At 35.4% G+C, this 27,052-nt stretch overlaps 2 long non-coding RNA genes across 4 annotated transcripts; both read right to left on the reverse strand.

Moving 5' to 3' along the window:
• Positions 1 to 7,703: 7,703 nt before the first annotated feature.
• LOC128133945 (uncharacterized) lies at positions 7,704 to 9,237 on the reverse strand. Of its 2 annotated transcripts, none has more exons than XR_008232264.1 (3): positions 9,065 to 9,237; positions 8,643 to 8,711; positions 7,704 to 7,890 (listed from the first exon to the last, which is right to left on the reverse strand). It is a non-coding gene; the product is annotated as an uncharacterized LOC128133945 (long non-coding RNA). The 2 variants fall into 2 exon arrangements; XR_008232265.1 differs by having other exon boundaries at positions 9,061 to 9,237.
• A 3,555-nt stretch (positions 9,238 to 12,792) lies between these two features.
• LOC128133946 (uncharacterized) lies at positions 12,793 to 14,340 on the reverse strand. Of its 2 annotated transcripts, none has more exons than XR_008232266.1 (3): positions 14,168 to 14,340; positions 13,746 to 13,814; positions 12,793 to 12,993 (listed from the first exon to the last, which is right to left on the reverse strand). It is a non-coding gene; the product is annotated as an uncharacterized LOC128133946 (long non-coding RNA). The 2 variants fall into 2 exon arrangements; XR_008232267.1 differs by having other exon boundaries at positions 14,164 to 14,340.
• Between the last annotated feature and the right edge of the window lie 12,712 nt (positions 14,341 to 27,052).

Raw genomic sequence — 27,052 nt, forward strand, 5'->3', positions numbered from 1 at the left:
GAGAGTCAAGACGTATGGCTCTACTTCAGGTAAAATCCGTTAACTAGCTCTTTTAAGTTCCTATGCTAGATTCTTAATAAATGATGTGATAAGATCACATTTTGATGTTTTGTAGGATCGAAGAAAAGAGAGGAAGCTTAAGGGAATAAGTGAGCTGAATCTAATCATGAAGAAATGGATTTCGGTCGCATTGTTTGAAGATTGAATTCTTGAGCTACTACTTGGAGTTAGAATAGGTTGCTAAGAAATATGTAATAACATAGTTTTTCAATTGAATTGCATTGTAAGGACAAATTTTTCCACAATAAAATGAATTTTTATTTTATTTTATTTATTTCTCCTTGCAATGGCATGTATGAAAATTGATGTTTGAAGGTTTCTATTATTAGCAATAAAGGATTTGATTCTTAATTATGTTATTTGTGGAAATGTTGAGAATTTACCAAATAGGGAGAGTTTCTCATCGCCCAAGTTTCAATATCCCAACAACTTGGAATCATACAACTTGGTTGTGTGATGAATGAGAAACTTCATATTTGAAAATTAGACTAATTATTTGACAAAGTGTTAAGTGAAGGACTAGGAGATCAAGTACACTAGGTTGTGCGTTGATTTAGTCCACCACAAGAGTGATAAAGACATTCGTCATGATTTACTAAAGTTTAGTAAATATGATTATACTTATAAGAATAAGTGTAATTCTGAGTTAATTGAAAGAGTTTCAATGAATAGTAGAACGAATAAAGAAGAATCAAGTAGGCAGAAAGATAAAAGTTTCTCTATTCTAAGAAGAAGGGAGAGTACCTTTTATTGTGATTTATGATAAGTCTTAATGATTAAGAACCATATCTCAATTGATCCTCTAAGTGAGTCTTAGTGCATTTATATGTCTAAGAAGAGGAATCGTGAATTGTAGAAATAGTTAAATCAAGAAGTCAATCATACTTCGTTCCAATATCAAGTCTTAGAGTCAAGATTGTGACTTGAGTTAAAAGTCTTAAGTAGGTTTGTAACACTTATCAAATGTAGAATAAGAAAGTGTCTTATTCTTGTACATTTGAAATTGGTAAGTTGTGATGTCTTGGATAAGACAAAGACTAACTAGGACCAATTATGTGATGTGTTTTGTCTTGATAAGAACTACACTAACTCTTGAATATTTGTTTGTCTACGAAAGTTTCCTGACAAGAGAATCATATATGTCAAGAGGACTGTGGAAGTTTTAATGATCTTGAAAAAGTTTCAAGAACAAATCAAGAATAAACCTTATCATCACTAGCACACGACTTGAGGTTTACAACCTATCGTGTTGACATTATTTTGCTTCTGTGCCATTCCAATTGAGTTAATTATGTATGTTAGTTCTATGAGTTCTCATTTGAATACATAAAGACAAAGCGCCTTGATTGATGGAAAGTACATTGATATGTAAGGATAAGTTGCTAAACTACTTGGAAGACATGGTGGGCACTCGTGTTACCATAAGGCTAGAAGTCAAGAAAGTTCAATCCATATGAGTTTGGATTTGTCGAAAACTTGGTTTTGGCAAAATCACATTGTTAGGAACTCATACACCATAAAATCTAAGTGTCATAAGATTCCCTCCTTCATGAAAATGACAGTGAAGAAATGCTTTCACTAAGAGAGATTTTAAGAAGATAGCAATTGTGAGAATTGTATTCTCAAATTCGATTATGGTTACGACATCCCTTTCCATAGTTTGAATTGTGAGATTTGGTAATTAGTCTAACATTTGGGACTTATTGATATAAATTCTGAATTGTTTAGACACACATATGAGCTATCCAAGGCAAAGGTGTATAAGTTTAAGAATCTTAGATAAAGGCTTATCGAAGCATCTAGTATTAGAAATATGAACTTCAGAAATTCAATAAGCATTGTTTTCTGGAAATTCAACTGTTTTCTAAATACATGTCAAAGCTAGTGGGAGCATAAATGTTATGCTTGTATGATTATTATGGCAAGTATTGCAAGTTAGCAATATTAATTATAGAAAAACAAAGATTCAATTTGCAAAGTTGCATGGGTTGAAAAGTTGTTTTGCTATAGTTAAGGGAGAGAATATTATACTTCGTTCAAAATATAAAGCTTAGATTGAGAAATTTTAATAAATATAGTCAAAGGATACATAGAGTGTTCTCAAATTTTGATTATGATTACACCATCCCTCTTCATAGTTCGAATTGTGAGAACATGACACATAAAATATTATGGCAGAAGATTGATAAAGTATCATATCTTTATGTAAGACTTTACGCATCGTGTCCCATACGCTTCGGGTATAGGATCGATTGAAAATGCTATAATATTTGACCATTCTTAAATTTTCCAAATGTCTAGCGCATTAAGAGGGAAAAAGGACTAGAATCGGGTTTGACTAAAATAATTAAACAACTATCAAAGGACAATCCAAAGTTCGCTGAGGATTGGTCGATTGTGAGTAGTTGGAAGTATGGTATTGGATGGACCATATCGACATTATTATGAATAGATAAGATTCTATTAAGAATGAGTTGTCATATGGAAAATATGGAAATGTTTCCATATTGGGAGTTGGATATTGAGAGTCTTTGTCTAGATTAGAAACTTCTATGCAAGAAGGATGTTCAAAGGAATGTACTTTGAATGTGAGACTTCGCATCTATGGAATTGTCTTGTAACAATTTCTAAGAGAGTACTTTGTAATTTCATTAGCCAAGTCTTGGTGACTTTTGTGCTATGACTTTGCGAAAGGATCGTTACATAAAATGTTAGAATCTAGCATATTCTAGTAGTGCCAAGAACCTTGTGTTCTAACACTAATGATAAGGATTGGGAATTGTGAAATGAGCATCATTGAAAAAAGTTTTTGAATTGATCTATTTCACAAAGTAAGGACCATAGGAAACATAGTGTGCATGCTTTGTGCATAGGACAACTATTGTTATAATTTGAGTAATAAGTTGATTTTTTGAAAAAGTAAACGATAAATAATGAGTAATCAATATGGTGGTTAAATAGAAGTGTTTTATTTACTCTCACAAGTTTGGGGCCATATAGGATTAAGTATTATTGTTGTGTTTCATTTTGCATGTTTTGACTTCCAGAATAACTGGGTTATTCGAACCTCTACAGTTGGTCATACGTTGGAAGTAGGTATGAAGGAAAACTGTCATGAATCTGTCTGTAGATTGTCTGAAGAGTTTAGACATAGCACAAGTTTGCTGCAGGGTTCATGAGTGCTTTGATAAGATTAGAGTATTGGATTAAACCCGCGCTCACTTGGATCACTTCATGGATTTATCATGAGTGATTAGTGAGACGATAATATTGTATATTCTTGAAACCGAGACGTGTGAGTTGTTATTTGTTGGTCGGTTACACATTGATAATAAGTAAACACACAAGTAACTTAGTGTTATAAAACTTATTGTTGTGTGTGATTCGATTAGTGAATGCAAGCAAGCATATGAGTCAAAGTTTATCCATTCCTTTTACCCAAAGTGGGATAAAAGCGATATCTGTGGGCCCCTCGATGATTTAGTGATGACACCTAAGCGCTTGGCCAAGCCGGGACTAAGTTGATGTGTTCAATTGTAGTCTTTTGTCAGTCGTCATAAATCGGAAGTCGGGAAATAGTATAGAGAGAATGATTGAAATTCATGTCTTATGTCTATACGATATCTTGAAAATGGAGGAATATATGATCCCTTATCTAAAGGACACACTATTTGATAAGCTTTTGAAAGCTACGATTGCTGATCAGGTTCTGAAGTTATGCATAATAGTTATTAGACTTATCCAAGTGGGAGACTGTTGGATTAGTGTCTAAGTCCATAACTATTTTGGTATGTACTTGACCCGATTATGAGCATGGTCCTTTTGGGTTGCCTTCACCATAGCAATATGTAGGATGAATTAAGGAGAGAAAGGTTTAATTATGATTTATTAATATATTATGAGAATAATATATTAAAGGAGAAATCATATTGTTTAATTAATATTAGTCAAGAATTAATTAAGAATTAATTTTGTGGCTAAAAGAGATTAATTAAACTTAGGGGATTGGATATGTAATTATAAGATAATTGCAATTGAGCTATGGATTACTTAAATAATATAGGTTGGACGAATTCTATGGGAAGCCTATAAAGAATTCGTCCAAGGGATATGTTTAAGGAGTCCATGGGCTGCTTAGGGCTTAAGCAGCCAGATTAGGGTTTCCTAGTTATAAACCCTAATAGCCTACATGGATATAAAGGGCCCCTATACTCCAAAAACGTGGATAAGAGTTCCTTTAGGGTTTCTAGACATTTTGGGCAGCCTCCTCTCTTCTCCTCTTCATCCAAGTTGCTTAGTGGTGTTTGTGACTCCATTAGAGGTGCAACACTTGAGGCACTAAGCTTTCTAAGGCTAAGGATTGATTGTTATTGCCATATAACAATCTAAGGTCAGATCTAAACTCTATTTTATGTTAATATGATTAATTGTATCCTAGATCTAGGTTTTATAGCTTTGGATATTCAATTGCATGTTCATTAGACAAACTAGATCCAATAGCTATTAGGGTTTGCCTGTACACCATAGGAATGATGTATTGCTCAAAACCCTTCAAATTAGTGATTATTCAAGGAAGGTTTGGTTTTACTTTTTGAAGACTATAGATGAGGTGTTTGGGAAGTTGAAGGAGTGGAAGACCATGGTTGAGAAAATGACAAGAAAATAGGTCAAGGCTATGAGGACTAACAATGGGTTGGAGTTTTTTAATGCTCCATTTGATAATTTCTAGAACACATAAAGTATAGTGAGGAACCGCACTATATGGCACACACCACAACAAAATGGAGTGGTAGAACAGATGAACCAAAAACTCATGCAGCGTGCAAGGTGCATGCAAATATTTGTTAACTTATCCAAGCAATTCTAGGCACAAGCAGTTAATACTACTTGCTATCTTGTGAATAGATCACCATCAACTGCAATAGACTTGAAGAATCTTCTAGAGCTATGGTCCGAGAAACCCTCTGACTATTTTGGTTTACATATATTTGGATGCCCCGCATATGCTCATGTGAATGATGGTAAACTTGACGCAAGGGAAATGAAGTGCATATTTCTAGGATGTGCGACAGGAGTAAAAGGTTATCGATTATGGTGTATAGAAGAAGGATGAACTCCTAAATTTATCATGAGCAGAGATGTAACCTTTGATGAATCTGCCATGGGTAACTAGGGAGGAAGTGATACAAGTCAAGAAGGGTACAAAGATCAGCATGCTATCCAGAAGGTGGAGTTTGAAACTCAAACTCCAGATAGAGTTGTGACAAGTGACAAAGAGCAAGGAAACCGTGAACAATCTGGACAAGATGAAACCCAAGAGCAACCCATAGGATCTTCTTCCAGTGGTGCTGATGTCAGGAAAGATGATGGGTATGAATCTATAGCAAAGATAAGATCAAAGAGGCCCATTCAACAACCTGATAGATATGTGGGATGTGTGAATTTAGGTGAATTTGACTCCATTGCATTTTCTTTAGCAACTGGGGAAGACATTGACACTGAGGAGCCTCAATCATATAAAAAGGCTATGGCGAGTAAAGAAGTAAATGAATGGTTGATGGCCATGAATGAAGAAATGCAATCTTTAGAGTAGAATGAAACATAGGAGCTTGTTCCATAACCAAAGGGAGAAAAGCCAGTTGGATGCAATTGGATTTTTAAGAAAAAGGAAAGGATACCAGGAGTTGAAACAACTAGGTTCAAGGCAAGGTTGGTGGCAAAAGGATTTTCTCAGAAAGAAGGAATTGATTATCACAAGGTGTTCTGACCGGTCGTGAAGCACAAGACAATTCGGGTTCTTTTGGCCATGGTGAGTGCATTTGATTTGGAGCTTGAAAAGATTGATGTGGAAACTACATTTCTTCATGGTAACTTAAAAGTGAAGATTTATATGTCCCAGCCAGAAGGGTTCCTTGATTCTAAGAAGGATCATGTATGTTTGTTGAAGAAATCTCTGTATGGTTTGAAGTAGTCTCCAAGATAATGGTACACGAGATGTGATTCATTCATGATCTCGCATGGCTACACTCGGAACCAGTTCGACAATTGTGTCTACTCTAAGGAATTGTCACTAGATTCCTACACATATATGTTGCTATATGTTGATGATAATCTCATTATAGCCAAGGACATGGATGGAATAAATGAATTGAAGGTGACCCAGAAGAATGAGTTTGATATAAAGGATTTGGGAGTAACAAAGAAGATACTGGGATGGAGATTAAAAGGGATAAAAGAGCAGGGTGGTTATGTATTTCTCAACAAAATTACATTGGAAAAGTTCTACAGTCTTTCAACTATGATCAGTCCAAACCAATTGTAACACCTTTGGCAGCTCACTTTAAACTTTGTCCAAGCACTATACCCACTACTAATAAAGAAAGGAAGTACATGAGCAGGGTTCCATACTCAAGTGTTTTTGGAAGTCTTATGTATGCAATGGTCTATACCAGACCTGATTTGGCTCATTCAGTTAGTATGGTAAGCATGTTTATGAGTAATCTAGGGAAGGGTCATTGGGAAGTTTTCAAGTGGATCATATGATACTTGAAGGGAATGATAAATGTTTTCTTAGTGTGTGGAGCCAATAAAAAAAACTGACTTGGTTGGATATGATGGCTCTGATTATGGTGGTGATTTGTTGAAGCACAGATCACAGACGTGCTACATATTCACTTTGTTCGGATGTGCCATTAGTTGGAAGTCAACGTTACAAAATACCGTTGCTTTGTCTATAGCTGAATCCGAGTATATGTCCATGATAGAAGGAATAAAGGAGGATATATGCTTGCACGGGCTTATTAGTAGTCTTGGTCTGAAGGTGGAGAATCATGTATTGTATTGTGAAAGTCAAAGTGCTTTGAGTCTTGTTAAGAACCTAGTGTATCATGAGAAGACAAAACACATTGATGCCAAGCTGAATTTTATTTAGGATATTCTGGAAGAAGACAATTTTTCAATATTGAAGATTGACACTAAGGTGAACCCAACAGACATGTTAACAAAGTGATCGCCCACAGAGAAGTTCAAGCTTTTCTTAGACTTAGTTGATGTTTGCAGGAGGTAGGTCCCTTCGGGGACGAATGGTAGGATAGGAGAGGAAGTTCTTATTCAAGGTGGAGTTCATAGGATGCTCAAGTCAAGGTAGAGATGGTTAAATGTGACTTGAGCATTTGGATCATGCTCATAGAGCATTTTGAGCACATAGATCATAATGGAGCACTTGGGATGCATAAAGCATGTGACGAAAGAACAAATCTTCAGAGAAAGAAACGGATCATCAAAAAAAGGAATGGATCAAGTGAAAAAGGAACGAATCTTCTAAAAGCTGGTTTGGAGCAACTTAGAGTGGTTTAGAGCAGCTTGGAGCAACTTTGAGTCGTTTGGAGAAACTTGGAGCAAATTGTTATGCCATGCATATGGATGTTGCACCAAGCATAGATGATGTTGTGACATGGGATTATATCTTGCTCCATTCATGAAGTTATTGAGCCAAGAGGAAAGGAGTTACGCTAAAGGAATGGATGTTGCGCCATGAAGGAGTAAAGTTGTGACATCCCCATTTTCACGGCCAGAAAAGACCGATGTTGTTTATGCTTTATAAAAATCAGAGTACTTCATTTTATAAAAATGTTGCGGAATTTGTTCCCAGAAAAACATGGTAAATACGTTATTAAAACATTTTCGAAGAAACGTATTTATTTCATTTTAAAATGTTTGGGATGTCATCGTTAATACAGAAACATAAGCATAAACAGAACTTACAATTATTTACACTAGTGATCTACATCTCTTTAAATCTCTCAGTGTAGTGTCACTTCATATCAACACCTGTGATATAAATAAACTGAGTGGGTCAGGTTGGGAAACCTGGTGAGTACATAGGGTTTTCAACCCACAATAATATAATTATTATGTTTAAACAATCAAATAATCAACCCAATTACCCATCCCCATTATCTTCTTTATTCTTAAGGATCTACCCTAAGAATCAGCTATTTCTCATTCATTCATTCCTAAGGATCATCCTAAGGAAACAACATGAAGTCCATTGTTGCCAATGACACTTTGGTCAAGCGCAGCTGCTAATCTTGTCACTTAGGCACAGCTGCCAGAATTGGGACATTTCCTATGAGGCGCTTATGCCGGTATTGACCTTTTAACGCCACTGTCATGGTCATAAGGCTCCCTATTAGGCACAGCTGTTGATACTGTCCTTAGAGCGCAGCTGCTAGGACGTTTACCGTAGATCTAAAACATCTACGGGTTGTGGCGCAGCTGCCAGTGCTCATCTATAGGGTACTTGGTCCACTGCTGCCAATGTATTACCTATAGGGCACTAGGTCCGTACTACTAATGTTCCTCTATTTCAGCTTTTATCCCTCATCATTCATCTACTCATGTTTTACGCAACATATTTTGTAGATATAAAATACTTTATACAGTTTAAATCATTTAAAACATGTATAAAAATCTTTCACCAGCATAGACAGCAAGTATTAAGACAATATGCACACATAACACGTAATTTATATTAAAATACTTCATATCTATGTGTAAGATGAAAGGGACCATGCACTCACTTGAGAAGGTGGTGACTCGGTACTCGGACAGCGCTTCGTTTACTTTAAAATAATTTCCTTCGACGAAACCTAGTATTATTACCACTAGATTTTAGTCTAAGATTTACCGTGACTAATTATTAGTCTTATTATTATTATTATATAAGCGTTTAAACAATACTTTCCAACCACTATGTACAGACAGGGGCCAGACATAAAACATCGGAGGGCAGGACCATTTTGGCATATAGCACTTCTGAAATCCAACAACCCTATGCGGCCCTTTAAACCAGATTTCCCGTACCGCGAGTAGTTAAAAAGATATTCTAACGACACTTATATAATTCATAATAATAGCTCAAATATTTATTATAAATTTGTAATAACAATACTAATTTTAAATATAAACTATATTTAAAATAGGATAAGCATAACTTACTTACAAGGGGATTTTAGCTAGGAGTCGGGCTCTGTAGGGGCAGAACTTCGTCGCTGAATCTTTCTAAGAAAGATTCGTGCAGCGCTTCAGCGCTCACCTTACTATACTAAAACTACAGAAAGAGAAGTCGAATCACGAGGGACCGAAATGCTCGGGGGATAAGGAGAGAAAGACTCTTGAATCAAGAGAATGGTGCAAGAAATATGAGAGCCCAAGCCTCTTATTTATAGTAATTGAATTTACAAAAACTACCCTCCATAATTACTTAATGACCTTATAGTTATATAAACAACTAAACACCCCTTTATAATACTATTTTAAATAGATTTAATGATATTTGCACTAAACTAATGTCGAAAGAACTCAACATTAGTCTTATAATGACCGCATCGTCGATACCTTTCTAATGATATATACATATGTATATATATGTGTACATATATGATTTATACTTTATTTTAATACGTAAATATGCTATTATAATTTGTAACTCGTTCATACGAACTCCGTTTTTGACGTTATTTATATCCACGCGTAGGTGGAGACGTACTCTACAACTTTCGTTTAGACTCCGTCGGCTAATTTTGACTTTATTTTTAAAGTTATATTTTTAACAGGTCGGGACAGGATTGGTCCGTTAAAATCTCATAACTTCTTCATCCGATGTCCATTTTCGTCTGTCTTTTTATTGTTACACTACTAATAATGAGATCTTCAATTCTCGTTTAGGTTGTGTCGGCTAAAAATCGCTCGATCTAATATTCGAATTTCGGACTGTACACTGCTAATCCGAAACTTCGAAAAATCGTAACTTCTTCATACGAAGTCAGATTTGGGCGTTCTTTTTATCGAAGTTCTTAGTTTAACATATTCTACGACTTTCGTTTAGAGCGCTAAATCTAAATCTCGCTCTATCATAAATTTACTATTTACGCTTCTCGGCGCCGTGCCGGTTCCGACGCGAAACTTCGACGGGTCATAACTTCTTCGTTATAACTCGGATTTCGGCGTTCTTTATATGTACGGAAACCCTGTGACATATTCTACAACTTGGTTAAGATTATTTATTCTAAATAATCTTTTTGTCGAAAAGTCGTTTTCGACCCCTATTGCCTCTAAATTGACTAGCCCGGATCTGCAGGCGTTACAATTATCTCCCCCTTTGGATGATTACGTCCCGGAATCATCAATGAAACAGGGTCATATAATGAATCCATACGTCATCTCTTCATCCTAGGTAATAATTATAACTTCTACATTCCTTCAATTCTATCTCTTAAACTCATTGACTGTAAGAGTACTCGATCGTGCACCTGCTCTCTACCTCAGGTTAGACTCCAAATTATGACCTTCAAGTCACAATCTCGATCCTTGCTGGATACGGACTTGAGATAAGTTCTTTTATTACTACTATAGATCGATGTGTCATATTCTAATGACCTATCATCGTATGTTGCAACACTTAGACTTAGGTCTCTTAGAGTTAAATTCTAAAACAGACTATGCATTCCTTCATGTTCTAATGTGATATAATCACACTTTAACATTAGGCATTTCTAGCCACCAACTTCCTTAACAACGAGTGTGATACTTCTATTGATCGCTTTGATTTCAACCGTTTGGTTTAAGTCGGACGCTACATCAAACTTGGTTCTCTGAACCACATAACATACTCATCGTAGTCGGACTCGATTCGATACGACCACTAGGGTCGGAATATCAACAATCTTCTTAGTCATTACCGAAACGATGGTAACAACACACACGAAACCAATTACTAGCTTCTTGGTAACCTTGTGACTTTCCCTGATCCAAGTGTGAGTCCTGTGCTTCCGGTAGTATAGGCCTCTACTACCATTCACACCTACTCATACTCGTCTCAGGTATTGTCCCACAGTTTTCCAAGTCACCACACAAGAAAATCATATAACAGCTTAACACATCAGATATCAAAACGAAGGTTTTTATTATTCCTTGAAACTATTACATAGGTGTTCAAGTTCACCCTAGAATATGCCTCTAACAGGCTACATCATACGATTCTATGGCTACCTCATAACTCGATCTTTGGATGTCAAGTTGTCACTCCTGAATCCTCGCATTGTTATCTGCTTCGTCAAGGATCATTTGAAATGCTCTCGCCTTTGGCTTTGGCGGCACATTTGGCTTTGTAGCCCCCTCTCTCTTTGGGCAATCTTGCTTGAAGTGTCCTTCCTCATTACATTCGTAACACACCCTTTTATTGAATTTACACTCGTTGGCATAATGCCCATGCTTCCCACACTTGAAACAAGTTACTTCCTCACTGCATTTTCCAGAGTGTTTCTTTTTGCACTTCTCGCACCATCTTTCTTCACTCCCTCCTCCTCTAAACTTCCTGGTACTTGATTTGCTTCTCTCATCGGGCTTCGCAGACCCCTCAAACTTCCTCTTTTCGCCAACCTCGGTCTTGTTGGCGGCTCTTCCCTTGATCATCTCCTCAACCGACTTGGCAGCCCAGATAGCTGCCTCCAAAGTAGGTGCCTGATGCACTGACACTGCATATTCCCATGGAAGTCCCTTTGCGTACTTGTCAATTTTTGTCAGCTCATCCGGAACAAGACGTAAGGCGAACTCCATCTTCTCTGTGAAGTTGTTGGTGTATTCATCAATAGACATGCTTCCTTTCTTTAAGGTAAGGAATTGGTTTTCTAGCTCGAGCAGATTTTGGGCTGAGCAGTACCTACGTTTGAAATGCACCAAAAATTCTGCCCATGTCAGTTGCAGGGGCTCATTGGGGCTCAGCGTCTTTCCCAAGGTATTCCACCATCGTACAGCGCCTCCTCGAAACTGACGCACTGCAAACGTGGTCTGTTGTTTTCCCTTGCAACCGCACGTCATGAAAGCTAATTCCATCTCCGAGATCCAATCCATGACCCCGATCGGATCCTCCTTTCCAGTGAAAGTCGATGGCTTGCAAGTCAGAAAATCCTTGTACTTGCATCCATTCCTCTCGACTTCGTCATCTTGGTTGTTTTGTCGAACTATTGGTGGGTTGACTTGACCAACAGTCCCACTGTAGTTTCCTTCCTCAGTCTGCTCTTCGTTCAACTTGGGCTGTTCGATCTGAATAGTCGCTTCCTCACGATTTTGCTGGAGCAAACGTCTGGTTTCCTCCATTTGACGATCCAACATTGCTTGGATCATCGCTTGCACTCCTGCCATCGTTATTGGCTCAGCAGCGGCTACCACAACCGGTATTTGCTCAATCGCTGGGGGTTGATCTCAGTTCCCATTTGCATTCACGTTTCCACTACGGGTTCTTGCCATCTTGATCTATACGCCGAATAAGGTGAATCTAGAACTTTACTTAGGATTGACGTTTAAATCATTCTTATCACTCCGAAACGTTTATATGCTAGTTCTAATATCGTAGTTAAACGCTTAGAATCCTAAACACATAAGGTTTCCAGATCCGGTCGGCAACAAACCATAGATCCGAACAAATAACAGCATATCAGGCACAAGCATTTAGCACATAAAAGCATTTTAGGCACAATTCCTAAAATAAGCTAGTGCTCACACCTCACGATCATCGCTTAGCATTCTAAGTTTAAGTCTAGAAATAAATCCATATTCCTAGTTCGCTTAAACTAATGCTCTGATACCAACTGTGACATCCCCATTTTCACGGCCAGAAAAGACCGATGTTGTTTATGCTTTATAAAAATCAGAGTACTTCATTTTATAAAAATGTTGCGGAATTTGTTCCCAGAAAAACATGGTAAATACGTTATTAAAACATTTTCGAAGAAACGTATTTATTTCATTTTAAAACGTTTGGGATGTCATCGTTAATACAGAAACATAAGCATAAACAGAACTTACAATTATTTACACTAGTGATCTACATCTCTTTAAATCTCTCAGTGTAGTGTCACTTCATATCAACACCTGTGATATAAATAAACTGAGTGGGTCAGGTTGGGAAACCTGGTGAGTACATAGGGTTTTCAACCCACAATAATATAATTATTATGTTTAAACAATCAAATAATCAACCCAATTACCCATCCCCATTATCTTCTTTATTCTTAAGGATCTACCCTAAGAATCAGCTATTTCTCATTCATTCATTCCTAAGGATCATCCTAAGGAAACAACATGAAGTCCATTGTTGCCAATGACACTTTGGTCAAGCGCAGCTGCTAATCTTGTCACTTAGGCACAGCTGCCAGAATTGGGACATTTCCTATGAGGCGCTTATGCCGGTATTGACCTTTTAACGCCACTGTCATGGTCATAAGGCTCCCTATTAGGCACAGCTGTTGATACTGTCCTTAGAGCGCAGCTGCTAGGACGTTTACCGTAGATCTAAAACATCTACGGGTTGTGGCGCAGCTGCCAGTGCTCATCTATAGGGTACTTGGTCCACTGCTGCCAATGTATTACCTATAGGGCACTAGGTCCGTACTACTAATGTTCCTCTATTTCAGCTTTTATCCCTCATCATTCATCTACTCATGTTTTACGCAACATATTTTGTAGATATAAAATACTTTATACAGTTTAAATCATTTAAAACATGTATAAAAATCTTTCACCAGCATAGACAGCAAGTATTAAGACAATATGCACACATAACACGTAATTTATATTAAAATACTTCATATCTATGTGTAAGATGAAAGGGACCATGCACTCACTTGAGAAGGTGGTGACTCGGTACTCGGACAGCGCTTCGTTTACTTTAAAATAATTTCCTTCGACGAAACCTAGTATTATTACCACTAGATTTTAGTCTAAGATTTACCGTGACTAATTATTAGTCTTATTATTATTATTATATAAGCGTTTAAACAATACTTTCCAACCACTATGTACAGACAGGGGCCAGACATAAAACATCGGAGGGCAGGACCATTTTGGCATATAGCACTTCTGAAATCCAACAACCCTATGCGGCCCTTTAAACCAGATTTCCCGTACCGCGAGTAGTTAAAAAGATATTCTAACGACACTTATATAATTCATAATAATAGCTCAAATATTTATTATAAATTTGTAATAACAATACTAATTTTAAATATAAACTATATTTAAAATAGGATAAGCATAACTTACTTACAAGGGGATTTTAGCTAGGAGTCGGGCTCTGTAGGGGCAGAACTTCGTCGCTGAATCTTTCTAAGAAAGATTCGTGCAGCGCTTCAGCGCTCACCTTACTATACTAAAACTACAGAAAGAGAAGTCGAATCACGAGGGACCGAAATGCTCGGGGGATAAGGAGAGAAAGACTCTTGAATCAAGAGAATGGTGCAAGAAATATGAGAGCCCAAGCCTCTTATTTATAGTAATTGAATTTACAAAAACTACCCTCCATAATTACTTAATGACCTTATAGTTATATAAACAACTAAACACCCCTTTATAATACTATTTTAAATAGATTTAATGATATTTGCACTAAACTAATGTCGAAAGAACTCAACATTAGTCTTATAATGACCGCATCGTCGATACCTTTCTAATGATATATACATATGTATATATATGTGTACGTATATATGATTTATACTTTATTTTAATACGTAAATATGCTATTATAATTTGTAACTCGTTCATACGAACTCCGTTTTTGACGTTATTTATATCCACGCGTAGGTGGAGACGTACTCTACAACTTTCGTTTAGACTCCGTCGGCTAATTTTGACTTTATTTTTAAAGTTATATTTTTAACAGGTCGGGACAGGATTGGTCCGTTAAAATCTCATAACTTCTTCATCCGATGTCCATTTTCGTCTGTCTTTTTATTGTTACACTACTAATAATGAGATCTTCAATTCTCGTTTAGGTTGTGTCGGCTAAAAATCGCTCGATCTAATATTCGAATTTCGGACTGTACACTACTAATCCGAAACTTCGAAAAATCGTAACTTCTTCATACGAAGTCAGATTTGGGCGTTCTTTTTATCGAAGTTCTTAGTTTAACATATTCTATGACTTTCGTTTAGAGCGCTAAATCTAAATCTCGCTCTATCATAAATTTACTATTTACGCTTCTCGGCGCCGTGCCGGTTCCGACGCGAAACTTCGACGGGTCATAACTTCTTCGTTATAACTCGGATTTCGGCGTTCTTTATATGTACGGAAACCCTGTGAAATATTCTACAACTTGGTTAAGATTATTTATTCTAAATAATCTTTTTGTCGAAAAGTCGTTTTCGACCCCTATTGCCTCTAAATTGACTAGCCCGGATCTGCAGGCGTTACAAAAGTTGCGCCAAGAGGTTGATGTTGCGTCATAAAGGAGTGAAGTTGCAACAAGGAGGAGAATTTGTGCCATCTTGAGGAGAAGTTGTACCATCCTAATGAGATGTTGCGCTATGGAGGAGATGTTGCGCCATTATGGACCATTTTGGTACATGATACGCCATCTCGATTCCTTTGTTGAGCCATATTGATCTACGTTTGCCTAGAAGATGATCACCAGAATGGATGTTGGCAATTAATGTTCATGATGCCCCACCTGTGCATCATAATGCTCCACTATGGTTAAGGTGGTCCATCATGTGTGTTGCTGATACTCATGAGTTGTATGACATGGAAGAATATTCCAGAAGAAGTTACATGGCAGATTGTGATTGGTTGACACCTTTCATGGGCCTATAGGATAATGGGCTTGGCCCATTAGCGTTTTATATAAATAGGGATGCATGCTAGATCATTTTGTATATTGATTTCTAGAGTGTTAGGCGAGTCTCAGTGAAAATTGTACTTGTAACCTTTGTTTCAGAGCTCTGAAATAAATAATACTCCCCTCTTGGTCGTGGACGTAGGGCACCTTAACTGAACCACGTTAATACTGTATCTTGTGTACTTTTAGTTTTGCTAGTTATCTGCTTTACTTCCTTACACTTATGTATTCAAGATGAGATTTGTTCCTCTTATGTGTTGAGAGCTAGACACCTAATGCACATTACCCAAAGTTGAACACTAAAAGATATTGATTGCGATCCAAGTCACATGTTTAACAGGATCTGTGTAACAAAAGGATAATTGATAAACTTTACATTATACATCAATTGTAGCTTTCAGCTTTTGGGAATTAGATGTTGATGAATGACATTCTTTGGCGTGTGTTATTGGGGGCAGTGAAATGTTCGTAGACATTCATCACTTTCTACATCAATTTATCATGACTCTTGTGCAAGTGGAAGATTGAAAGATCTATATTCCCAAGAGTCATTATATAATGATATTTGCTAATGACGTATGATCTTATAGTGTCACAGCTTATTGAAAGTTACTACTTATTAATTATTTATTGGAGTAATTTGATTCTTAGTATATATTATGAATACTTGTATTTAATTGGAAAAACATTTTTTTTATGAAAATAATATTTTACCAACATATTAAGAATTATTGTTTGTAGGAAGAAATAACAAAAGAGAACAAAAACTAGTTATATACATAAAGTATGAATATATATATATATATATATATATATATATATATATATATATATATATATATATATATATATATTGTTTACAAATTAAATGGACACTTTGTGTAACCATTTAGTTTATATGTAATACTAGTTAGGATATTATGTAAACAACACTTAAATATGACTCTTAAAAGAGTCAAAGTCATTGATTCCCTTTATCAATAAGAGATATTGTGATGACTTTCCTTAGCTTCTTGCGATGATTGTCATAGAGTTCCATACATTCATTAAATGACTTGGTTTGACTTTGTACACTTATGTTAATATATAAAGAAGGTGATGGAGAAAAAACTAACTAGAATTCGCATGCTTCTTCTCTTCTTTTTTCCTCCTAAAATATGAGAACACAATGTGCTCTCCCCTTTCCTTCTTGCAAAGTGTTGTGAAGATAGAGTGTTTATAAGTTAGTTCTCCTTAAGGCTTATTTGGTATAAGTCTTAATGGCCTAAGAACAACTTAATACAAGTGATGTCTAGCATCTTGAAGTGGTTTACTCTTGCTTAGTGGATACTTGTAGAGAGTTTCTCATTTGGAGCTTCATGCATTACTTCATCAACTTCCATTCCCATGAAAATCAAAGTCTTCAAAGGTTATAAAACTTTTCCGTCTATGATTGATTTAATCTTTCCATGATTGCAACATGATCCTTGGTGGATTAATTTTTTTTAAGTTTATTATATTTTAAAGCTTCTGTTGTTGTTATTAACATTTTTGGGAAAATGATTTTGAATTAAACCCAACATATTGATAGCATGGTAATTCATAATTTCTTTTCCCACTATATGGTAGAAAAATTTGGGTTAAAGGTTACCGATAATGGATCGATAAATGTGCGATTAGGTAATCAGATACCATAACAAAGGTCAATGTATGTGTAAATGAGTAGCATTATCACTTCTAGAGTTACAAATCATGGAAGAATTCTTTCCATTAAAATTAGGTGGATCGGATGTCATTTTCGGTGTTAAACAGTTACAAACATTTAGAGATATGATGGTAGATTGGAAGAGATTGTGCATGCAATTCTAGGAAGGAGATTAATTGATTACTCTCACCGACATTCCCAGATTATAAAAAACGTTGGTTTCTTACAAATCGCTTCTCAAAACACTAGAGCATGGTAACGAAGAGTATGTGGTACAAGTTAGTCACACCGAAGCTAAGGACCTCCTCTCATTTTCGCCACATACGGCTGTCAGCTCGGTAATCAGTGACTTTGAAGACGTTTTGTGTTACCCCCAGGACTGCCACCAAAACGCATCCACGAGAATGCAATCAAACTTCATGACGAAACCCAATCGATCAATGTAAGACCCAATCGTTATCCACACACCCAAAAAAAAAGAAAAACAAAAACTGGTATGTGAAATGTTGGACGCTAAGGCGATACGACCAAATACAAGTCCGTTCTCAAGTCTAGCTTTACTAGTCAAGAAAAAAGACGGTAGTTGGAGGTTTTGTGTTGACTACCGAGCCTTGAACAAAGCTACAATACTTGATAAATTTCCAATTCCCGCTATCGATGAATTATTAGATGAGCTTCACGGAGCAACAATTTTTTCAAAATTGGATCTTAAGAGGTGGTACCATCAAATTCGGATGAAGAGCATGAACGTTCACAAAACGACTTTTTCGTATCCATGAAGGACATTATGAATTCTTAGTTATGCCGTTCGGTTTAACTAACACGCCTGCCATATTCCAGTAATTGATGAACAAGGTATTTCAACCATTTTTACGAAAATTTGTGTTAGTACTTTTTTTTAACGATATACTCATATATAGCGCCCATATTATTGATCATATCGAGCATCTATCTGCGGTTATACGAGTTTGAAAGGAGCATAATTTTTTTGCTAATCTAAACAAAATGTACTTTTGCGCAACCGTCGGTGGAGTAGTTAGCGCATATAATTTCGGAAAACGGGTTTTGGTTGATCCCAAAAAAATAGCTACAATGTTGGACTAGCCTATTCCCAAGTCATTACCAGAACTACGTGGGGTTCTCGGGTTAACAGGTTATTACCAACGAACTTATTTTTGGTGTTCATTTTATGATCTTTAATAACCGTTCGTAGTTGTATTTTTTTAACTGAAAAAATATGTTTGATAAATGATGTACCAAAAAAAAAATATTAAATAAAGTTAGTTACCTTGGTCATAAGTCATTATCCCTATAAGTAGGTTCACACCCACGGATGAGTTTTCTATGTGGCACACCAACTCACCAGTGAACACTGCCCCATGGACCGATGGTTTGGCTGTGAAGTGGGTTGTAAAGACCGAAGAAGAGGATAAGTTTGCTGAGCTTTGACTCTTTAAAAAAAAAAAGACCGAAGAAGAGGGATATTTTCATTGGTTCTTTAATTTTTCCCTCATATTTTTTCTCCTATATCCTCCTTTTTGCCTCTTCACTACCAACCCATCGGTGAACATCATTTTCAACCTGGTGGGTTTGTTGTGGAATCGTAAAATACCTATATGACACTGAATTGGCTATGACCACTCCCCACATCGTAATGTAAAGAAAAATGCTAGAAATACAACACCCTAGTTGCAAGAAGCTTTGTGGGAGGTCTGTGTCCTAATTGATTTGCCAATAAGACTGTTGACAAGCCAGCTCGCCAACACTCCCAAGTCCCAAGCTCTGCTTCCAAGTAAACCAATGGGGAGCTAGCTAAGCCGCAAGCAACCTGTATCTGGCATATGTAAGTGTAACTGGAAAGGGTATGTCTAGGCTGGCGAGCTGGTCCAAGTTAACTTTTGTAAAGTTTGTGTTAGTGGCTCAGCATGATGTTCACTAACAAACAAGAACCACACAAACATTAAAAATGATATTGCCTTCAAGATACAATATTTGATTAAAGACATTATTTAATAAACTCTTCCTATAAAAATCAAATACCTGAAATATTTTGAAAAAAACCTTATCAAACAAAATCAATCTTCTTGTTGATATTTTACAGTGTTCGCTAATGAACAAATAAGGAAATTTGCATTAACTGGAATTAAAAATAATAAAAAAATGACAAACATATTGTTCTTTTAGAGCATCCGGAAGTAGAAAGTATTACATTTTTATTGGGCTGTGTGTAATAATTAAAGAAGAGAAAAGGCAGAAGGGTCTCCAAGTGGAAAGGTAGGTTTGACTAAATCAGTGGTCACTGTCAATGGAGGTGAATAAACTTCTCTCTTTGAATCTTTAAGAAAAGTAGAATAAAAAAAACAAGCGGACATCAACTGTTGTATATATACAAAATTAAATAAGCAGTTGCGTCATGTTACTAAGGAGAAATTGGAATTAAGCTGCAGCCACACTTACATATAAACAATAGAAATGAATCAATATCAAAATTCTGAACATGTTTATTTTCACCACCATTGATTGATGAAAGTTAATCGATTTTATGGGTTTCCAAAACCATAAGAACAAAAAAAAATTAATCAACATCAAAATTCTGAACATGTTCATATTCGTCTCATCCACCATTTGATCGATGAAGGTTGTAATCGATCTTATGGGTTTCCGAAACTGTTTATCGTCATCTCCCCATGATGAATGATATAATATGTAATATATTATTGGTTTTAATAAGATTTATTTAAAATAAAGTATAATTAAATGATACATGCAATTAAGTTTAAAAAATCAATTTAAAATAAACATTCACGTGTACACACCTAGGCATATAAACCGGTTTAACAATCCATGACAGATCAGAATGGTTAAATAAAACCCTGATTGTTTAATTAGTGGCAAGAAATAGCTTTGGTTGTTCCTCTATAAATACCACAATACCAATAAGCTTAGGCATATTGCTTCTATATCAACTATCAAGTATCAACCACCTCCCTCTCCTTCCCCACCCCAACATTCTCAAACACATATACACCCCATGAATCAAACAAAGTTAATCCTGCTCATTTTAACCCTCACTTTCACTATCTACCTTCAGTGTGTTGAGTGTAGGCATCTTAAAAGCATCACCCATCACACACAAACCATTGTAAAAGGTGGTGTACATAATACAGCAGCATATCCAAATGCAAATGAAGCTCTACTTACAAAACCTACATCACCACCAAGTGATCAAACTTTAGTTGCGTCTCAACTGCTGGTGCCACCCCCACCACATGCCATTGAAGACTTTCGGCCAACCACACCAGGCCACAGCCCTGGTGCAGGACATTCTATTCATGATTAGGGTACGGAATCCATATGCATGGCATATAAGTATATAACCCATGCAACATTTATTGTATTAATTGTATGTCATGTTTCTTGTGTCGTTTATCATCCTGTAAACTCTCACCATTTCGTATTATGTAGTAGTGCAATTTCATGTATATTATAGTTTCCATTTATATTATATTGTTTCCAATAGTTTCCATTTACATTAATAAAAATATATTAATAAGCCAATTTCCAGTTCCTTATGTTGTTTCCAAACTTTTATTGCGTCTTTTAGAAGAAACAAAATCTACCTTCATTTATTTATCTGTTGTAGTTTCTTACTTTCATTTCTTCGGATATAACATTGTAGTTTCACAATATTTCTTAAGCCATTTTATTTTCCAAGATTTTATTATTAGGGAATTAATACATATGAAAATATAACCAAATACGTACAAGACTCAAAATTGCTTTGTATTTGGATAGCAATGCTATATGCAATCTATATAGGTAGATTTCATACATACAATGTTGTAATAGGAGAAAGTCAATGTAAATACAATGATATTTCTTGTATTGAACCCTATTTATTAATAATATATATTATTGTCTCAATGTCCTTTCTACATAGTTTGTAGTAAAAAAGGTAAACGAGGTAAGTATTTTTTTCAATAGCTTTAATTTATATGAGTAATGTGGTTGTGGTGAATGACATGGTAAAGAAACGTTAGGGAGTGACTCATGTTCAAATCCCATCCAAGGCACATAACGATTAGGGGACTTGGGAGTGGTTTGTGACGTTGTTCGAAACGAGCCACTTAGCTAGAATGCCAAAGGCGACCCCCCAACCTCAAAATATCGCAGAAGTTGTTGTATATGGACAGTAGACAAAACAAATGTACGGGTAAAGTGGTTGAATGGAAAATGATGGCAAACCGTATGTACGTGTAAAATAGTTGAAATGAGGAATTTTGTATTTCTATATATAAGTATTGTATAAATAAGATTTATTTCTTTTCAGACCGAAGAAACTGTGAATGAGAAAAAAATAATTATTCTACAATTATATTCCAAAAAATGAATGATATTAATCATCATTTTTAACAATACTTACCAACTTCAAAGTGAGAGGACTTAGGAGGAGAAAAGAAGATTGACAAATATGTAAAGAGTTATTGTCTTAACCCATTAAGTCAAATTTCTCAAATTAACTCGTTAATTCATTATGTCCAAATTAAGTGAGGAAGAAACAACCATATATAATTGTACATATCAGGTGCTTAGACCATTAAACTCATTAAGAATAAAGCCCTTAATCTATGTATTATATTATAACAGTTGGGATTATATATATATATATATATATATATATATATATATATATATATATATATATATATATATATATATATATATATATATATATATATATATATATATATATATATATATATATATATATATATATATATATATATATATATATATATAAACAAACTTTTAACGCCTGACCAGAGCTCTTGTAAACTACAGCCTAGCATAACAGAGAATAAAATGCTCTTTTTCTTATATTAAACTAAGAACCCCTTTTCAAATTCACTAGTGTGGTGGGAGGAAGGCGGCTAGGGAGGGGCTTCCAAAGCTGAGGGAGCCAACCAGGCCATGCCATCGTGTAAAAGTCACCATTTTTAAAGTCCACTACGAACAGAGATCCTAATAGAGTATTTGCGACTTGCTTTCAAAACAAAAAGGAGTGGTAGGGACCGCCAAGAGGTTGGTGACTTTGGAAAAGCCAAGTTGTTTTGTTCCTTTGCATTGACCATGAAACTTTTCAACAAGGAAAATATAAAATTCAGGCACTACTAGTGATGTGTACGAAAACCAAATTAATGTCTGTTATATTAGTAGTTAAGTGGGGTACATTTGAGGTTTTGTCTATTTCATGTCAAAGATCGTATCTTGACCACGGAGGTGGCATTATCGTCACAAACATGGTTATACATTTAAAACACTAAAATGATTATTAACATTCAAAATAGAGGTAGTGCTGTATATTAGAACAAATAGACAAGCAATCACACCAAAAAAATAATATTGAAAATTATATGTTAATTATTTGGGAATAATAAATCTAATTATTATTATTATAGATACCAAGTTTCGTCAAGAAACTAGATCGATCTTGCACGATCAAATCTGATATTAAGAAAGGGAAAAAGAAAACCGTCCCGTTGTCGGACAAATTAAGATAAAATAACAGTAAATTGAAACCAACATCAAGTTGTTGATCCTTAATTGGTACAAGACTGCACGGAAGAACCTAATGTATTTAAAGGTTTTTACGTCGCTCTAAGGATGTAAGATTCAGCTTAAACAATGGAGATTTGATACAAAATATTTTTCATTCCAATAATATGGAAAAAGATAAACACAAAATGATTACTCAGAAATACGGAAGAACTTGAATTTTGTTGTTTGCAAGAGAGAGAGAGAGAGAGAGAGAGAGAGAGAGAGAGAGAGAGAGAGAGAGAGAGAGAGAGAGAGAGAGAGAGAGAGATGAGATCAAAACACCATGTTTTTTCGGTGTCGAATAAATAGGACCTGAGAGGTCCTCTCTCTCTCTCTCTCTCTTTATATATATATATATATATATATATATATATATATATATATATATAGTTGGATAGCAACACAGTCTTTTTGGGTTGCCTTCAAACCTGACAATTGAATAGGATGACTGTTACAGATAGAAAAATAATTTATTAATTTATTACTTGGTTAATAATTTAATTAGAAATCACATTATTTAACTAATATTTAATCATAAATTAATTTAGAATGAATTTTGGGGTTAAAAGAATTAATTAAATGTATAGGGACTAAAGATGACAATGTTCTATAGTTGAGCATTGGAAATTCTAGAACCTCCCTAAAGAGGGGGAAGGAAATCTAGAGTGCTCCTAGGGTTTCCTTGGGCTCTAAGGGTGTCTTGAATGTCTTAGGGAGGAAGTAAAGAGATTTGGGTTATCTTGGAGATACGTGCCTAATCCAATACCTTCCTATAACCTATATAAACCCTCGTTAGGGTAGAATATCGACCATGCCTCCTTTCTAAGAGCTTTGGACGAAATTTTGGTCCATTCCTTCTCTCTCTCTCTATATATATATATATATATATATATATATATATATATATATATATATATATATATATATATATATATATATATATATATATAGTTTTCCTTGGTTGCTAGGGTTTGTTTGTGAACAATTAGAGGTGCGACACTTGTGTCGCTTGCTATCAAATGTCTTTTAAGCAAGGATTCAAGATTGTTTACTATAACAATCTTATAGGTATGTATCTAAACCGTAGCTTATTCTTATTTTCGAAAATTATAGTTGCCTCCTAGGGTTTCTTGTTTTGTGTTTGATGCTTGTATGTATGTATAATAGAGAAAACATAGATCCAACATATTAGGGTTGCATGCACACATATGATTGTTTGTTATGCTCAAAACCCATCAGTGGTATTAGAGATATTGGTTTTTGTTTTCAATTAGATTTGATGCAATTGATTGAACTTGACAAAATTAGGGTTTATGGCAATTAAACCCTAGGCCTTATGATTTTCGCAATTAGGGTTTCATAACCCTTATTTTCGAAAATTTGCTAAGGGATTTTCAACCCTTTCCTTTGGCCTCCAAAATTTCGAGATCTAGGGTTTCCTAACCCTAGGGTTTTCGAATTTTAGGCATGGATTAAAAACCTTTCCTTTCCCCTACGAAAAGGATAATTTCAAAATTAGGGGATTGGGTAGGGTTGTTATTTTTGGTAATTATCTTCTTAATTGTTTAATTAGATTGTTAAAGATTTTGATATATCTCTCCTATATTTTCGAGATTTAGGGGATAATGGATGAGGTTAAATTAATTTGTTTAATTTAAGGAACAATCCTTAATTAATTTAATAACTTCATTAAAGGTTTAATTAATAGATAATTACTGGATCAAAGTTTTTTTTATTTTTAAATTTGAATTAAAATTGTTTTTAATTTTCGAAATTTTAAAAGGATTTAAAAACCACAGTATTTTGAAAAGTTTAAAATACATCCTTATGATTTTATTACATTCAATTAAGAGATCAATTAAAGGACAATTAATAAATCCATAAAATGTTTAAATTTAAGTAAATTAAAAGCTTAATTTATTAAAAGATTAAACCATTTCTATTTTAAAATGTTTAAAATACACCTTATATTATATATAGTTAAAAGGTTTACTTTATATTGTACGTATAAGAAAAGTCATTCGAACCGCTAGTACGCCTCATTCACGAAGCCATACTTATTTACTTTAAGAAAGCGGCTTGTAAAATAACCGTCGTTGGGTATCCTTTTTTACCCACCGCATTCTTGAATGGTGGAGTTTAATTAACCGAACGGGTTTGATAGGACAAATAATTCTCATTAATAAGTATAATGGAGTTAATAAAGTAACCAAATGTTTTTATAAAATTCCCAAACTTATTTAATTTAGAAAAAATGTGAATTTGATGCTAATCCATGAAATTGCACATTGCACTTTATATAAGTCGTTAGTGGAGCGTGTGTGGTTAACCAACACACTAATATGAGACTAATAAAGTTGGTAATGGGTGTCTCAAAAATTATCGTTTGTTTAATGGAGCGTGTGTGGTTAACCTCCACATTAAAACAAGATGATAAATGACATCGAGAGTACCAAGCTAATTTGCATGGTTATTCACATCTCGTTTCTGATCCTCAGCATCCCAGTCACAAAGTGAGAGCATAATCGAGATTAAACATGCCATTGAATAGTTTAATGAATCTCAAAAGATCTAGGAGTTTCATAAGATTGAAATTGGTAAAAGCTTTACCTACCTAAAATAGATTCGAATTTGATTATGACACCCCGCTTCAAAGTTCGAATCGAAAATATGGATCCTAGCCTTAATTAGAATTTATGAGTTAATAATTAAGGATTAAAATCAACTAACTTGAATTCTCTTTTCTCATATTAAAGATGTTAAGCTCAGAAAACAATGGTCTTCCTCGTTCTTTTGAAAATGTTTTTCCTTCTGAAGATGACCTTCCACATTCTTGTCAAGGTGAAAGAATATTCATTTCTTTTAGCAATGGTGGAAATGGAGGTCATACTTCTTCATCTCTTCTTCCTCCTCCTCAAGTGACTCTCCCCATGTCATGTTTCCTTCAAGATGAAAAATATGAAGTTACTCAAGCCCTGTTGGTATGTAAACATCAAGATGGAAAGTTTGTGTGTGCGAATGTTCTAAAAATGAAGTTGCACATTAACATATTGGGGATCTTGGGTGTCATTTTCCCAAGGGAGCTGGTCATTGAGTTGGTTCTACTTTTGCTCTCTAAAACATATAGCTAGTTCATTAAAGACTACTATATGATGGACCATGACGTGACCTTAATTGATCTAACATATATGTTGATTGTTGCTGAAGTAGAAATGCTTAAGACCACAAGTCAAGCAAAAATATTTGAAGGATCTGAGTGGCAGATTGTCGGATTAGATTGCTAGTATATGTGGCAAGGATCTTGCCCTTTAGATTTCTGAGTTCGAAGGAGTGGGCAGGCTGGTGACCTCCCAAGTTAGGTTGGATTCTTAGCTTGAGGTTTGTTGATCGCGGTGGCTGGCGACAAAATGTCAGTGCTGGTTTGCGCAAGTGGTCTGATGATACACGAGTATCTTAGCGATGCGAGCAAGGGCCGCATTCTTTGGAAATGGGAAAGCCAGGTGCCAGATTGTCGTGTAGGTTGCAAGCAAGGGGTGCATGTTTGGATCGTAAATCGGTAGTTGCATATGCTTTGTAAGTGGTTATTATAGGAAGTTCCAAGGTTTTCAGCTGTAATTCAAGTTTCTCATGGGGTTCCTTTGATCCATATATAGAGGACAATTCTGCAGATGATATTCATTTCATTGTCAAGTATGGTTGTACCTGGTTGGACTGTTTGGGTTATGTTTTGTTTTCGCGGCCAGTGGGTGGTAGTTCGAGTTCTAAGTGGGGGAGAATTTGGAATTCCCAGGCCGAGAATCAGTTATCGAGGGTTCTATCAGTTCGCTGTTTGGTTTGCTGCTCTCAGGTTTATTGGGCATATGTTGATCGGTGAACCCTTTCCAAAGCGGGTATATTCAGCCCTAGGTGGGTTGTGGTTTCTCTGGTTTAGGTGTCAAGGTGTCATAGAATGTTGGTCGTCAAGTTTGTTATTCGGTGAGAATTCTCCGAAGGATTTAAGTGGTGGAAGTTAAAGTTAAAGGAATGTGTCACC

The sequence above is a fragment of the Lactuca sativa genome, chromosome 4, assembly GCF_002870075.4.
Source record: "Lactuca sativa cultivar Salinas chromosome 4, Lsat_Salinas_v11, whole genome shotgun sequence".
In the NCBI taxonomy this organism is placed as follows: domain Eukaryota; kingdom Viridiplantae; phylum Streptophyta; class Magnoliopsida; order Asterales; family Asteraceae; genus Lactuca; species Lactuca sativa.